Source organism: Pseudophryne corroboree, chromosome 6 (assembly GCF_028390025.1).
Source record: "Pseudophryne corroboree isolate aPseCor3 chromosome 6, aPseCor3.hap2, whole genome shotgun sequence".
In the NCBI taxonomy this organism is placed as follows: domain Eukaryota; kingdom Metazoa; phylum Chordata; class Amphibia; order Anura; family Myobatrachidae; genus Pseudophryne; species Pseudophryne corroboree.
Window position 1 is genome coordinate 361,511,081 of NC_086449.1, and position 14,493 is coordinate 361,525,573.

Below are 14,493 nucleotides of genomic sequence, written 5' to 3' on the forward strand. Positions count from 1 at the left end.
ACAGCCCTTGGAAGTTTCTTCCCTGAGTGACTGCCCCCCATCCTCGGAGGCTTGCATCCGTGGTCACCAGGACCCAGTCCTTTATGCCGAACCTGCGGCCCTCGAGAAGGTGAGCACTCTGCAGCCACCACAGAAGAGACACCCTGGCCCTTGGGGACAGGGTGATCAGCCGATGCATCTGAAGATGCGATCCGGAACCACTTGTCCAACAGATCCCACTGAAAGATCCTCGCATGGAACCTGCCGAAGGGAATGGCTTCGTATGAAGCCACCATCTTTCCCAGGACTCGCGTGCAGTGATGTACCGATACCTGTTTGGTTTCAGGAGGTCCCTGACCAGAGACGCTAATTCCTGGGCCTTCTCCACCGGGAGAAACACCTTCTTCTGTTCTGTGTCCAGAATCATGCCCAGGAAAAGCAGACGCGTCGTAGGAATCAGCTGTGACTTTGGAACATTCAGAATCCAGCCGTGCTGTTGCAACACTTCCTGAGAGAGTGCTACGCTGATAAACAACTGCTCCCTGGACCTCTCCTTTATGAGGAGATCGTCCAAGTACGGGATAATTATAACTCCCTTCTGCCGAAGGAGTATCATCATTTCGGCCATTACCTTGGTAAATATTCTCGGTGCCGTGGACAGGCCAAACGGCAACGTCTGGAACTGGTAATGACAGTCCTGTACCACAAACCTGAGGTACTCCTGGTGAGGTGGGTAAATGGGGACATGCAAGTAAGCATCTTTGATGTCCAGCGACACCATAAAATCCCCCTCTTCCAGGCTTGCAATAACCGCTCTGAGCGATTCCATTTTGAACTTGAATTTCTTTATATAAGTGTTCAAGGATTTTAAATTCAGAATGGGTCTCACCGAACCGTCCGGTTTCGGTACCACAAACATTGTGGAATAGTAACCCCTTCCCTGTTGAATGAGGGGGACCCTGATAATCACTTGCTGGAGGTACAGCTTGTGAATTGCCGCCAGTACTACCTCCCTTTCCATGGGGGAAGCTGGCAAGGCTGATTTGAGGTAACGGCGGGGGGGAGTCGCGTTGAATTCCAGCTTGTATCCCTGAGATACAATTTGTATAGCATAGAGATCCACCTGTGAGCGAACCCACTGGTTGCTGAATTTTCGGAGACGCGCCCCCACCGCACCTGGCTCCGCCTGTGGAGCCCCAACGTCATGCGGTGGACTTAGTGGAAGCAGGGGAGGACTTTTGTTCCTGGGAACTGGCTGCATGGTGCAGCTTCTTACCTCTACCCCTGCCTCTGGCAAGAAAGGATGCGCCCCTGACTCTCTTGCCTTTCTGGGAACGAAAGGACTGCATTTGATAATACGGTGCTTTCTTAGGCTGTGAGGAAACCTGAGGCAAGAAAGTCGACTTTCCAGCTGTCGCTGTAGACACGAGGTCCGACAGACCGTCCCCAAACAATTCCTCACCTTTTATAAGGCAAAACCTCCATGTGTTTTTTTTAGAATCAGCATCTCCTGTCCATTGCCGAGTCCATAAGACCCTCCTGGCAGAAATGGACATAGCATTAATTCTAGAGCCCAGCAGGCAAATGTCCCTCTGAGCATCCCGCATATATAAGACGACGTCTTTGATATGGCCCAGGGTTAGCAAAACAGTATCTCTGTCGAGGGAATCTATGTCGTCTAACAGAGTATCTGTCCACGCTGCTACAGCACTACACATCCAGGCTGAAGCAATAGCAGGTCTCAGTAGAGTACCAGAGTGTGTATACACTGACTTCAGGATAGCTTCCTGCTTTCTATCCGCAGGCTCCTTTAGGGCGGCCGTATCCTGAGACGGCAGGGCCACCTTTTTAGATAAGCGTGTCAGCGCCTTGTCCACCCTAGGGGATGTTTCCCAACGTAACCTGTCCGTTGGCGGGAAAGGGTACGCCATCAGTAACCTCTTAGAAATCACTAATTTCTTATCAGGGGAACTCCACGCTTCTTCACACAATTCATTTAATTCATCAGATGGGGGAAAAGTCACTGGCTGCTTTTTCTCCCCAAACATATAAACCCTCTTGGTATTAACAGGGTTAATCTCAGAAATGTGTAATACATCTTTCATTGCAATAATCATGTATCGGATGGCCTTGGTCATTTCTTTATCATCCACTAGGGGTCACTGGAGTACTCTTGGGATATGGACGGGCGGAGCCGAACAAAGGCACTGAATATTCAAATTTAGGACTCTCCCCCCCCCTCCATATCCCCAAGTACCTCAGTGTACTTTGCCAGTGTTTTTTCGGTGCTCACAGATGAACATCGGCTTGTGGCAATGGCCACTTTTCAGATTTTTATTTTTATTTTTAATTTTTACACTGCCCGTCTCAGTTTATGGAAAAACATGGGTCCGGGATGGTGTCGCTGCAAGGCAGCGGATGGCGTGTCGGTCCTCACAAAGAGCACCCTCACAGCCACAGGCGCTATAGACAAGCGCATGGCGTGTCGGTCCTCACAAAGAGCACCCTCACAGCCACAGGCAGCCATTGTCTCCTTTAAACTGAACGGAGCTTACAGAAAGAAGATCCGTTACAGCCAGGATAAGACAAAGAGCTGGAAGGAGCTTACACTTACAGAAGCTCCGTCACAGCCAAGATGAGGCTGAAACGGAGCTTGCAGAGAGAAGAGAAGGCGGCACAAGGTATGAGTGTCAGGGCGGTCAGCTCACGCTGCCGCCCTGCTGTGTGTGTGTTATGCTGTAGAAATGACATAGCCGCTGAGCACGTGAACTACACGCCGCTGAAGGTCTTGCTGAACGATGCGCAGAGCGGCCGCACGTCACTCAGACGTTGGCCGCTCTCACTGCGCTGATGGCCCGGTACGAGAATCTCCGTGCGCTGTACTAAGAGAGCGGCCGCACGTCACTCAGACGCCGGCCGCTCTCACTGCTCTGAGGGCACGGCACCGCTAGACGCTACCGCCATTCTCCTGGGCTGAACTAAGTAGAGCGGCCGCACGTCACTCAGACGCCGGCCGCTCTCACTGCTCTGCTGCGGCACCGTTACACGCCGCCGACATTCTCCGGGAGCTCAACTAAGAGAGCGGCCGCACGTCACTCAGACGCCGGCCGCTCTCACTGCTTTCATGGCCCGGCACCGCTACACGCCGCCGAGACAGTGGCCGCACGTCACTAAAGGACGCAGGCCACTTTTCCAAAGACACACCGCAGACACAGGGAGACTGTGTACTGCTGTAGGAAGCAGCTGCCGGACGGCTCCCCGGCGCTAGATCAGGCTCTCCTGCTCTCCCTGCTCCCGATCTCCGTACGCTGCAGGTAAGGGATGCAGGGGGGGGGGGGGGAATAATACCCATAGCAGCAGCAAAGGCTGCATGGGTTCAAAATACACAAGCAGCGCAGCACGTTAACAGCACGTTTTATATATATAAATATAATGAAGCTTTTGCTGGCAATAATATCAGTATGAACTGTGATTATAGGTGTAAACACTTTGTATATATATATAATATATATATGAGGCTTTGGCTGGCAATAGGTTATCAGTGGCATAACCTATTACACGTTTAACCATGTTTTCTGTTATTTTTGGTTACAGTTGCATTAATACACTGCAGGCAGTGCTCATATTATTTGAATACATATATTTTACTGTATCCTATGTATAATAGGCTATTAAGCATAATAACTGTATAATAGGCTATTAAGCCTATATTAAAACTGCAGCAGGTACCCTGTACTATGATTTTCTGGGAAAGCATGGCATGACGGCCATTTTAATCATTGCTGGTTTTCCAGTTATAATTCCAGACCATACACCTCTACTCCACAAGGAGGCGCAGGGGTGTTAGTGGGAATTTTTTTTTAGTTCAAGATAATTCTGGAACATTCCTGCCCTACATCTTTAAGCCACCAGAAGGCGCAGGGGTGTTAGTAGGAATTTGGTTCGGGTTTCATGCCCATGTGAACTGCTTTTCACATAAAGACTTTGGTTTCCTAATAAATATGCTGTTCAGCAATAACATATATATATAGATATATATGCCATATAATAATCGTGCAAGTGTCTGTCTGTTGCCTATTATGATGTCTGTCTACATAGCGAATAAGGCTCTAGTGCAGACTAAAAATGTTAACATTGGCAATTCAAATTAAAACAGCGGTAATCGGAGTCTCAGAATAACTCCGCCAGCGCTAACAAAAGACAATCTTTCCAAAGTGACAATTTTCCTTTGGGTACCAGAGTGTTTATTTCACTAGTCTTATAATTTAATGCACGATTCTATGTCAAATCTCACACCGATAACTACAAGTGAGCAGGGTACATTAGTCCAGCACTCAGATAGTGCGGGGTTTTAGACAACCATACATAATAGTTTCCAAAAGGACGCGATCCGCCATTGGTATATGCGTTTCTGTCAAACATTATAAAAACCACAGATACATTTGGGTCACTAGAATCTATCTATGGAACCATGCCGATCACGGTTAAAAGAAGCTGCAGAGTATATCTGTAAAGCTTTTGCTAACGCCGGTTATTTTCAAATTGTCGCTAGTTAAGCGCGACAAGCCCAGAGCTTGTTTGCTCCTAAATTGGATATATGTGTAACGACATTTTATCCCTTTACGATATTCTGCCATTAGCGCATACAATATACTTGTAACAGCGTTTTATTCTTTTATAAACATCAGTCACGTCTTGTAACGACAGGACGTTACAGTCAGCAAGCCAGTGGTTTGATGACCTCTTTTACATTTGTGGAAGTGCGTCTTTTCAGGTTACATTTGCGAGGTTTCATGACTTCAACTCATATATGTCTCAGCTATTTACAGCTTAGAGTACAAAACTGCTTCTGGCGAACGGTTTGGCAGGTTGTCATTTAGTCTTTGCTGGGTTATAAACCAGTCAATAGTACGCCAACAGAGTCAAAATGACTTATTCCCGTCTGTTTGAGCAAAATCAAACAGCTCCGTTGCAATATCAATCAGCAAGTCATTTACTACAGTTAGAAAATGAAAATGGATTTTCTGCAGTTAGTTTTTGCTTATTGCAGCCACAAAATTGTATAATTGCATTTGATCTTCACAATGCGTATTTACCCAGTCCGGTTTCTTCATCACAGGTTCTAGCGTTTGCAAATCGCCACAACCATTAACCATTTCATTTATACCGTTGCTTATCGCTGCCGGTATTTACCAAAGTGATGTTGGAATAATCGCTCATCTCACATAAGAACTATGTATCAACAAAGTTCCTCTATCTTGCGCTACTAAGGTATACTGCGGTAGCAGATTAAGTTCGAAAACAATCACATCTAAGTCGGTCTAAACGATGTCAATTCTTAGGTAAGATTATAAATACGGTAAATCAAAGACTTTTACCTACTACACCAGCAAGAACAAAGGTACACGCACATTAGCGGTACATTGGTGTATTCACTTATCAAGAATAAAGATGTGTTTTCAATCGCGTTTCTCACAGAGGGACAAGGGTGCGTATACTCTGGACGACAGTCACAGAGAGTCAGGATTTGTAGTTAAAATCAACGCAAAGGTTCTAAAACACGACAGATTGCTGTCAATAAATGTCCTAGAACTCTGTGCATTTTACAATGCAATAGATAAATGTCCTAGAACTCTGTGCATTTTACAATGCAATAAATAATTCGTTTTCAGTCTGTCCAGGGATAGACTCTGGGTTCTCTTCAGAACGAATAAATCTTTCGCTTTTTACTAAAGATTTCTGTAGACAGGAACAACCGTGAGTTTCATGTAATTTTGTTTTTTCATGCCTAGCTCACGCTGCCCTTAAGCAGTCAAACAAAGCAACGGCAGTTGCATACACAACAACCAGTGAAAACCAAGAAGCCGCATGGCAATGCGGCAGGTAACTCAAATCTTCAATGGCTCAGAACGCCATTATGTGAAAATGTCAAGACATCAATCCGTGAGTGGACATTTGTTAGACAAAAGATCTCACCCGTCAGGGTTTGGATCTTGAAAACTGGACATTAAATCCAGAGGTGTTTCATATGTGAGTCCACAGAAGGCGGTTACCCCAAGTATACATAATGGCATCTCGCCACAATTACAAAAGCTCAGTATATGTACATCACATTCATGGGGTCATTCAGCATCGTGTATCTGGCTCCACCATTTTCCGCTTCTCTCTTCGTTGCCAAAACGGATCAGAAGACAGTTCGTCACAGTCATACTGGTGGTATCTCATGGGTTTCGGAGAAGTTTGCTTCTCGAATTTTCAAGTAATACTTGCACACGATCTTGCCCCGCTCATAATACGGCCAACCTGTTACATCACGGAACGTTCTTTTACCCATAGTTACCTATGTACCTATTATCTATGTACCGCAGCTGCGGTTGACGGGGTGAGAGTTCAGACCTCTCTCTTAAAAAATAGAGAATTACAGTATCGGTTATACCAACCATGTTACGAAATAGTAAGCCGCTTAAGGCAGCTCATAATTAAAAAATTTCGTGTGCTTACATAGGTTGTAAACCTCGGAAGTTTCCAACATCATACTTCAAGTACCCGTATTCTGTTAAACGGGATGGGATGGAAAACTGCGTTCATCTGCACTAAGAGTGCAGGTATCTGTGTGGTAAACTTATTTTCAAAGCGTTTGCCTCTATTTACGTCTGTAAACATCTTTCTACAAGGTGTCACCAAAGTTCAGACTCTATTTATCCCACCTACAGCGCCAGGCGATTTGAGGTTGGGTTCAGATTTCTTAGTTTTCATATTTTGGAATCCTTTCAACAAATGGGAATTAAGTTTCATATTTTTGAACCCGTACAACAAATGGGTATTAAGTTCTCACTTTGGAAAACATTTTTCTTCTAGCCTTGGCTTCGCCAAGGGTGCTTCGGCAAGGATTTTGTTTTCATATTTGGGTGCCTTGTATTCCAAGCCACCGTATTTGAGTTTTCTCATTACAAAGCAGATCTTCCGACAAAATCCGCTTTCGTATTCTTCACATCAATATACCAATAGTGGTTCCTGTGGGGACAGCACATTCTAAAATTCTGAATGTGGTACACGCGTTACGCGTTTATATATGTAGTACGTGATATGAATACGTTGTTTGTTCTATATGATACTGCAAACTGGGGTTAGCCAGTTTCTCAGCAGATTTTATCCAGTTGGATAATAATGACTACAAGTCAGGCTTACTTAAGGCTAAGTTACAATCGCCTACGTTAGTAATAGCATCCCACAGGTTCTGTGGGAATGTCACACCCAGCGGGTCGTGGAGCGTCTACGACGCGGCTACATAGCCTTTAGTGCACCACGTTTGTGCACGTTTACACGTTATGAATGGTGGCGCCATCAGCATTTAGCTTTGGCTGCCTACTGTTACAAGTATCAAACAGCTCTCCCGCCCACGAGGGAAGCTTTGGTACGTCCCAAGAGTACTCCAGTGACCCCTAGTGGATGATAAAGAAAATAGGATTTTGGTACTTACCAGGTAAATCCTTTTCTTTGAATCCATAGGGGGCACTGGACGCCCACCCAGAGCAGTTTTACCTGGGTTGTTGTAAGCTCAAGGGAGCTTAGTGAACAAATTTAACTTGGATGGTATTAAGCTCGAAGGAGCTTAGGGTAACACATTTTCACCAATTGGCTCAAATTATAAAGTTCTATCGGTTAAGGTGTCAACTGTTTAGTTGACAATAAGGTTACGGATCAACTTTGTGGTTGTCCGTTATGTTATAGGGATTCTCCATTGTCAACCTCTCTATATCCTGTTCGCTCAGTAAAAAACACTGGCAAAGTACACTGAGGTACTTGGGGATATGGAGGGGGGGGAGAGTCCTAAATTTGAATATTCAGTGCCTTTGTTCGGCTCCGCCCGTCCATATCCCAAGAGTACTCCAGTGCCCCCTATGGATTCAAAGAAAAGGATTTACCTGGTAAGTACCAAAATCCTATTTTTAGACTGTAAATGTGCCTCATCATCGTCGACACTTGAGTCGGACTCCGTGTCGACATCTGTGTCAACCATCTGAGATAGAGGGCGTTTATGAGCCCCTGACGGTTTCTGAGTTGCCTGGGCAGGCGCGGGCTGAGACCCCGGCTGTCCCAAGGCTGCAGCGTCATCAAACCTTTTATGTAAGGAGTTTACATTGTCATTTAAGACCTTCCACATATCCATCCAATCAGGTGTCGGCCCCGATGGGGGCGACACCACACTTATCTGCCCTTGCTCCGCCTCCACGTAACCTTCCTCATCAAACATGTCGACACAGCCGTACCGACACACCGCACACACACACAGGGAATGCTCAGACTGAGGACAGGACCCCACAAAGTCCTTTGGGAAGACAGAGAGAGAGTATGCCAGCACACACCACAGCGCTATATAACACAGGGATTTTCACTGACAATAAGTGATTTACCCAATAGCTGCTTTATAAGTCTTATTTGCGCCTAAATTTATGTGCCCCCCCTCTCTTTTTAACCCGTCTTGTACCTGGATACTGCAGGGGAGAGCCTGGGGAGCTGCTTCCAGCGGAGCTGTGAAGAAAAAATGGCGCTGGTGTGCTGAGGAAGAAGGCCCCGCCCCCTCAGTGGCGGGCTTCTGTCCCGCTTTCTGTGTAAAAAAAAAATGGCGGGGGTTTTTACATATATACAGTGCCAGACTGTATATATGTATTTTTATGCCAAAAGGTACTACAATTGCAGCCCAGGGCGCCGCCCACCCCCAGCGCCCTGCACCCTACAGTGACCAGAGTGTGTAAGTGTGCTGGGAGCAATGGCGCAGAGCTGCGGTGCTGTGCGCTACCTTAATGAAGACAGGAGTCTTCAGCCGCCGATTTCGTCGTCTTCAAGCTTCTGTTCTTCTGGCTCTGCGAGGGGGACGGCGGCGCGGCTCCGGGAATGGACGATCGAGGACAGGTGCCTGTGTTCAAACCCTCTGGAGCTAATGGTGTCCAGTAGCCTAAGAAGCACAAGCTAGCTGCAAGCAGGTAGGTTTGCTTCTCTCCCCTTAGTCCCACGTAGCAGTGAGTCTGTTGCCAGCAGAATCTCACTGAAAATAAAAAACCTAATAAATACTTTCTTTACTAGTAAGCTCAGGAGAGCCCACTAGGAGCACCCAGCTCTGGCCGGGCACAGATTCTAACTGAGGTCTGGAGGAGGAGCATAGAGGGAGGAGCCAGTGCACACCAGATAGTACCTAATCTTTTCTTTAGAGTGCCCAGTCTCCTGCGGAGCCCGTCTATTACCCATGGTCCTTACGGAGTTCCCAGCATCCACTAGGACGTCAGAGAAAATAAGATTTTACTTACCGGTAAATCTATTTCTCGTAGTCCGTAGTGGATGCTGGGCGCCCGTCCCAAGTGCGGACTTCTTCTGCAATACTTGTATATAGTTATTGCTTAAATAAGGGTTATGGTTGCATCAGGTTTGTCTGATGCTCTGTTGTTGTTCATACTGTTAACTGGGTAAGTTTATCACGAGTTATACAGTGTGATTGGTGTGGCTGGTATGAGTCTTACCCTGGATTCCAAAATCCTTTCCTTGTACTGTCAGCTCTTCCGGGCACAGTTTCCTTAACTGAGGTCTGGAGGAGGGACATAGAGGGAGGAGCCAGTGCACACCAGTATTCCTAATTCTTTCTTAAAGTGCCCTGTCTCCTGCGGAGCCCGTCTATTCCCCATGGTCCTTACGGAGTCCCCAGCATCCACTACGGACTACGAGAAATAGATTTACCGGTAATTAAAATCTTATTATTCTCTATAGACTCATTATATGCGCAGTGAGATATTTCAAGCCTTTGTTACAATTTTGCTGATTGTGGTTTACGGCTTAAGAAAGTCCCAAATTCAAAATCTCAGAAAATGTGAATATTTTGAAAAGGTTCAATATTGTAGTCTCAAAGTCTCACACCCTAATCAGCTAATTAATTCAAACCACCTGCAAAGGGTTCCCGAGCCTTTAAATGGTCTCTCAGTCTGGTTCAGTACAATTCACAATCATGGGGAAGACTGCTGACCAGACAGTTGTGCAGAAAACCTTTATTTACACCTTCCACAAGGAGGGAAAGCCTCAAAAGGAAATTGCTAAAGAAGTTGGATGTTCTCAAAGTGCTGTATCAAAGCACATTAATAGAAAGTTAAGTGGAAGGGAAAAGTGTGGGGGGAAAAAAGGTGCACAAGCGGCAGAGATGCCTGCTGCCTGGAGAGGATTGTCTGGAAAAGGCCATTCAAAAGTGTGGGGGAGCTTCACAAGCAGTGGACTGAGGCTGTAGTTAGTGTGTCAAGAACAACCACACACAGACGGATCCTGGATGGGCTTCAAATGTCGTATTCCTCTTGTCAAGCCGCTCCTGAACAACAAACGTAAGAAGCGTCTTACCTGGGATAAAGAAAAAAAAAAAAGCATGTCTGTTGCTCAATGGTCCAAAATCCTCTCTTCTGATGAGAGCAGATTTTGCATCTCATTTGGAAACCAAGGTCCCAGACTATGGAGGAAGAATGGAGAGGCACACAATCCAAGACGCTTGAAGTCCAGTGTGAGGTTTCCACAGTCTGTGTTGATTTGGGGAGCCATGTCATCTGCTGGTGTTGGCCCACTGTGCTTTATTAAGTCCAGAGTCAACGCATCTGTCTACCAGGACATTTTAGAGCACTTCATGCTTTTTTCAGCAGACAAGCTTTATGGAGATGCTGACTTAATTTTCCAGCATGACTTGGCACCTGCCCGCACTGCCAAAAGTACCAAACCCTGGTTCAATGACCATGTGATTACTGTGCTGGTTTGGCCAGCAAACTCGCCTGACCTGAACCCCATAGAGAATCTATGGGTCATTGCCAAGAGAAAGATGAAAGACATGAGACTGAACAATGCAGAAGAGCTGAAGGCCACTATTGAAGCATCCTGATCTTCCATAACACCTCAGCGGTGCCACAGGCTGATAGAATCCATGCCACGATGCATTGAGGCAGTAATTCATGCAACAGGTGCCCAAACCAAGTACTGAGTACATATGCATGATTATTTCTGTATTTAAAATGCTTTTTTTTTGTTTATTGATTTTATGTAATCTAATTTTCTGAGATTTTGGACTTGGGGTTATTTTAGCTGTAAGCCACACTCATCAAAATTATAACAAAGGCTTGAAATATCTCACTTTTGCATGTAATGAGACTATATAATATATTAGTTTCACCTGTTTAAGTTGCATTACTAAAATAAATTAACTTTTGCATGATATTCTAATCTTCTGAGTTTCACCTGTATATGATATACAATCTTTTTGTTATAATTTTTTTTTTCTTTCTTTCTTATTAGATACATAACATAGGGCCTAATTCAAGGTTGTTTTCAGAAGCAAAATCTTCCTCTAATGGGCAAAACTATGTGCAGTGCAGGGGTGGCAGATATAACATGCAGAGAGAGTTAGATTTGGGTTTGCTTCTCTGCCGGGTAAATACTGGATGCTTTATTTTTACACTGAAATTTAGATTTCAGCTTGAACACACCCCACCCAAATCTAACTCTCTCTGCACATGTTATATCTGCCCCACCTGCACTGCACATGGTTTTGCCCATTAGAGGAAGATTTTGCTTTTGCAATCAACCTTGAATTAGGCACATAGTAGTTCTTCCTTTTTTTTTTTTTTTTTTTATAATATGTTGATGTGGGGGTGTAGTGAAATTTCAAAAGACAGCAGAGGATATCAGCCTCTGCTTTTAAGTTATAACAGAACATAATTAATTGGCTGTTCAACATCAATCGTTCCCAAGCTTTCCCATTGGTCTGGGATCTGTAAATTATGAACACTGTCTGAAGTTAATCATTTGAACTCATACTGTCACTTGTGCAAAGTCTGTTTAAGACTTACTTGACGTGCAGGTAGTACTCACTCTTCTGGTCCGTTTTCGCTGCTCACATTGAACTACAGATATCTCCTCACACAATTCGCCTCAATACGCAATGCGACGCCAGATGTCTATTGCGACTGAGCCGCCAGGTCTCAATGTGTCTCTGCTAGTGCCAGTCGTCTTTTTCTTGTTTTTTTTTTTTTTTTCTCACGTCCTAGAGGATGCTGGGGACTCCGTAAGGACCATGCGGTATAGACGGGCTCCGCAGGAGACATGGGCATGCACTCTAAAGGCTTTAAAATGGGTGTGCACTGGCTCCTCCCTCTATGCCCCTCCTCTAGACCTCAGTTAGATCCTGTGCCCAGAGGAGACTGGGTGCACTGCAGGGGAGTTTCTCTGAAAAATACTTTGGTTAGGTTTTTTATTTTCAGGGAGCGCTGCTGGCAACAGGCTCCCTGCATCGTGGGACTGAGGGGAGAGAAGCAAACCTACTTAAATGATAGGCTCTGCTTCTTAGGCTACTGGACACCATTAGCTCCAGAGGGTCGGTACGCAGGTCTCACCCTCGCCGTTCGTCCTAAAGCCGCGCCGCCGTCCTCCTCACAGAGCCGGAAGATAGAAGCCGGGTGAGTATTAAGAAGAAAGAAGACTTCAAAGGCGGCAGAAGATTTCAGATCTTCACTGAGGTAACGCGCAGCGGTAACGCTGTGCGCCATTGCTCCCACACATACACAGCGGGCACTGTAAGGGTGCAGGGCGCAGGGGGGGTGCCCTGGGCAGCAATATTAACCTCAAGGGACACTGGCATATAGATTAGATACTGCGGAGGCGGTATATTAAAAAAAACCCGCCAGTATAAATAATTTTGAGCGGGACCGAAGCCCGCCGCTGAGAGGCAGAGCTTGATCCTCCAGCACTAACCAGCGCCATTTTCTCCACAGCACACTGCAGAGAAGCTGGCTCCCCTGCTGAACACTGTTACAGAGGGCAAAAAAGAGGGGGGAAGGGGCACATTTAATAGGCGCAGTGAGTGTAATTATATATATTTATATAAAAGCGCTGTACTAACTGGGATTTTATTCCAGTGTCCGGTGGCACTGGGTGACTGTGTGCTGGCATACTCTCTCTCTGTCTCTCCAAAGGGCCTTATTGGGGTACTGTCTCCATATAGATATATCCCTGTGTGTGTGGGGGTGTCGGTACGTGTGTGTCGGCATGTCTGAAGCGGAAGGCTCATCTAAGGAGGAGGTGGAGCAGATGATTGTGGTGTCTACGTCGGCAACGCCGACACCTGATTGGTTGGATATGTGGAATGTTTTAAATGCAAATGTGTCTTTGTTACATAAGAGATTGGACAAAGCAGAGTCAAGGGATAAAACAGGGAGTCAATCCATGGCTTTGGCTGTATCACAGGGCCCTTCAGGGTCTCAGAAACGTCCCCTGTCCTAAGTAGCAGACACTGATACCGACACGGATTCTGACTCCAGTGTCGACTACGATGATGCGAGGTTACACCCAAGGGTGGCCAGAAGTATTCATTATATGATTATTGCAATAAAAGATGTTTTGCATATCACAGATGACCCCTTTGTCCCTGACACGAGGGTATGCATGTTTAAGGAAAAGAAACCTGAGGTAACCTTTCCCCCATCTCATGAGCTGAATGAGTTATTTGAAAAAGCATGGGAAACTCCAGACAAGAAACTGCAGATTCCCAAGAGCATTCTTATGGCGTATCCTTTCCCTGCACAGGACAGGTTACGGTGGGAATCCTCGCCCAAGGTGGACAAGGCTTTAACGCGCTTGTCCAAAAAGGTGGCGCTACCGTCTCCAGACACGGCGGCCCTCAAGGATCCTGCTGATCGCAGACAGTAGACTACCTTAAAATCAATTTATACACATACGGGTGCCTTGCTCAGACCGGCAATAGCGTCGGCTTGGGTTTGTAGCGCTGTAGCAGCTTGGGCAGATACCTTGTCAGCTGACATTGATACCCTAGATAGGGATACCATTTTATTGACCTTAGGTCACATTAAAGACGCAGTCTTATATATGAGAGACGCTCAGAGAGATGTTGGGTTGCTAGGTTCGAGAGCCAACGCCATGGCGATTTCTGCTAGGCGAGCCCTGTGGACCCGCCAATGGACGGGTGATGCAGACTCGAAGAGACATATGGAAGTTTTGCCTTACAAGGGTGAGGTTTTATTTGGGGAAGGTCTCGCGGACCTGGTTTCCACAGCTACCGCGAGTAAATCTACTTTTTTACCTTATGTTCCCCCACAGCAAACGAAAACACCACAATATCAGATGCAGTCCTTTCGGTCGCATAAGTCCAGAAGAGGTCGGGGCTTTTCCTTCCTCGCCAGAGGTAAGGGTAGAGGGAAAAGAATGCCTGCTACGGCTAGTTCCCAGGAGCAGAAGTCCTCCCCGGCTTCTACTAAATCCACCGCATGACGCTGGGGCTCCACTGAGGGAGTCCGCCCCGGTGGGGGCACGTCTTCGACTCTTCAGCCACGTCTGGGTTCAATCAGACGTGGATCCTTGGGCAATGGAAATTGTATCCCAAGGATACAAGCTGGAATTCGAAGAGATGCCTCCGCGCCGATTTTCCAAATCTGCTTTACCAGCGTCTCCCCCAGAGAGGGAGATAGTTTTAGCTGCAATTCAAAA

At 46.2% G+C, this 14,493-nt stretch overlaps 1 protein-coding gene and 1 non-coding gene across 3 annotated transcripts in view; both read left to right on the top strand.

Moving 5' to 3' along the window:
- The window catches only part of LMF2 (lipase maturation factor 2), a 242,632-nt gene that overhangs the window by 70,135 nt on the left and 158,004 nt on the right, over nt 1-14,493 (top strand). The gene's annotated exons all lie outside the window — the stretch shown is intronic.
- LOC134938758 (U5 spliceosomal RNA) lies at nt 5,665-5,780 on the top strand. The gene has a single exon (XR_010181245.1). It is a non-coding gene; the product is annotated as a U5 spliceosomal RNA (small nuclear RNA).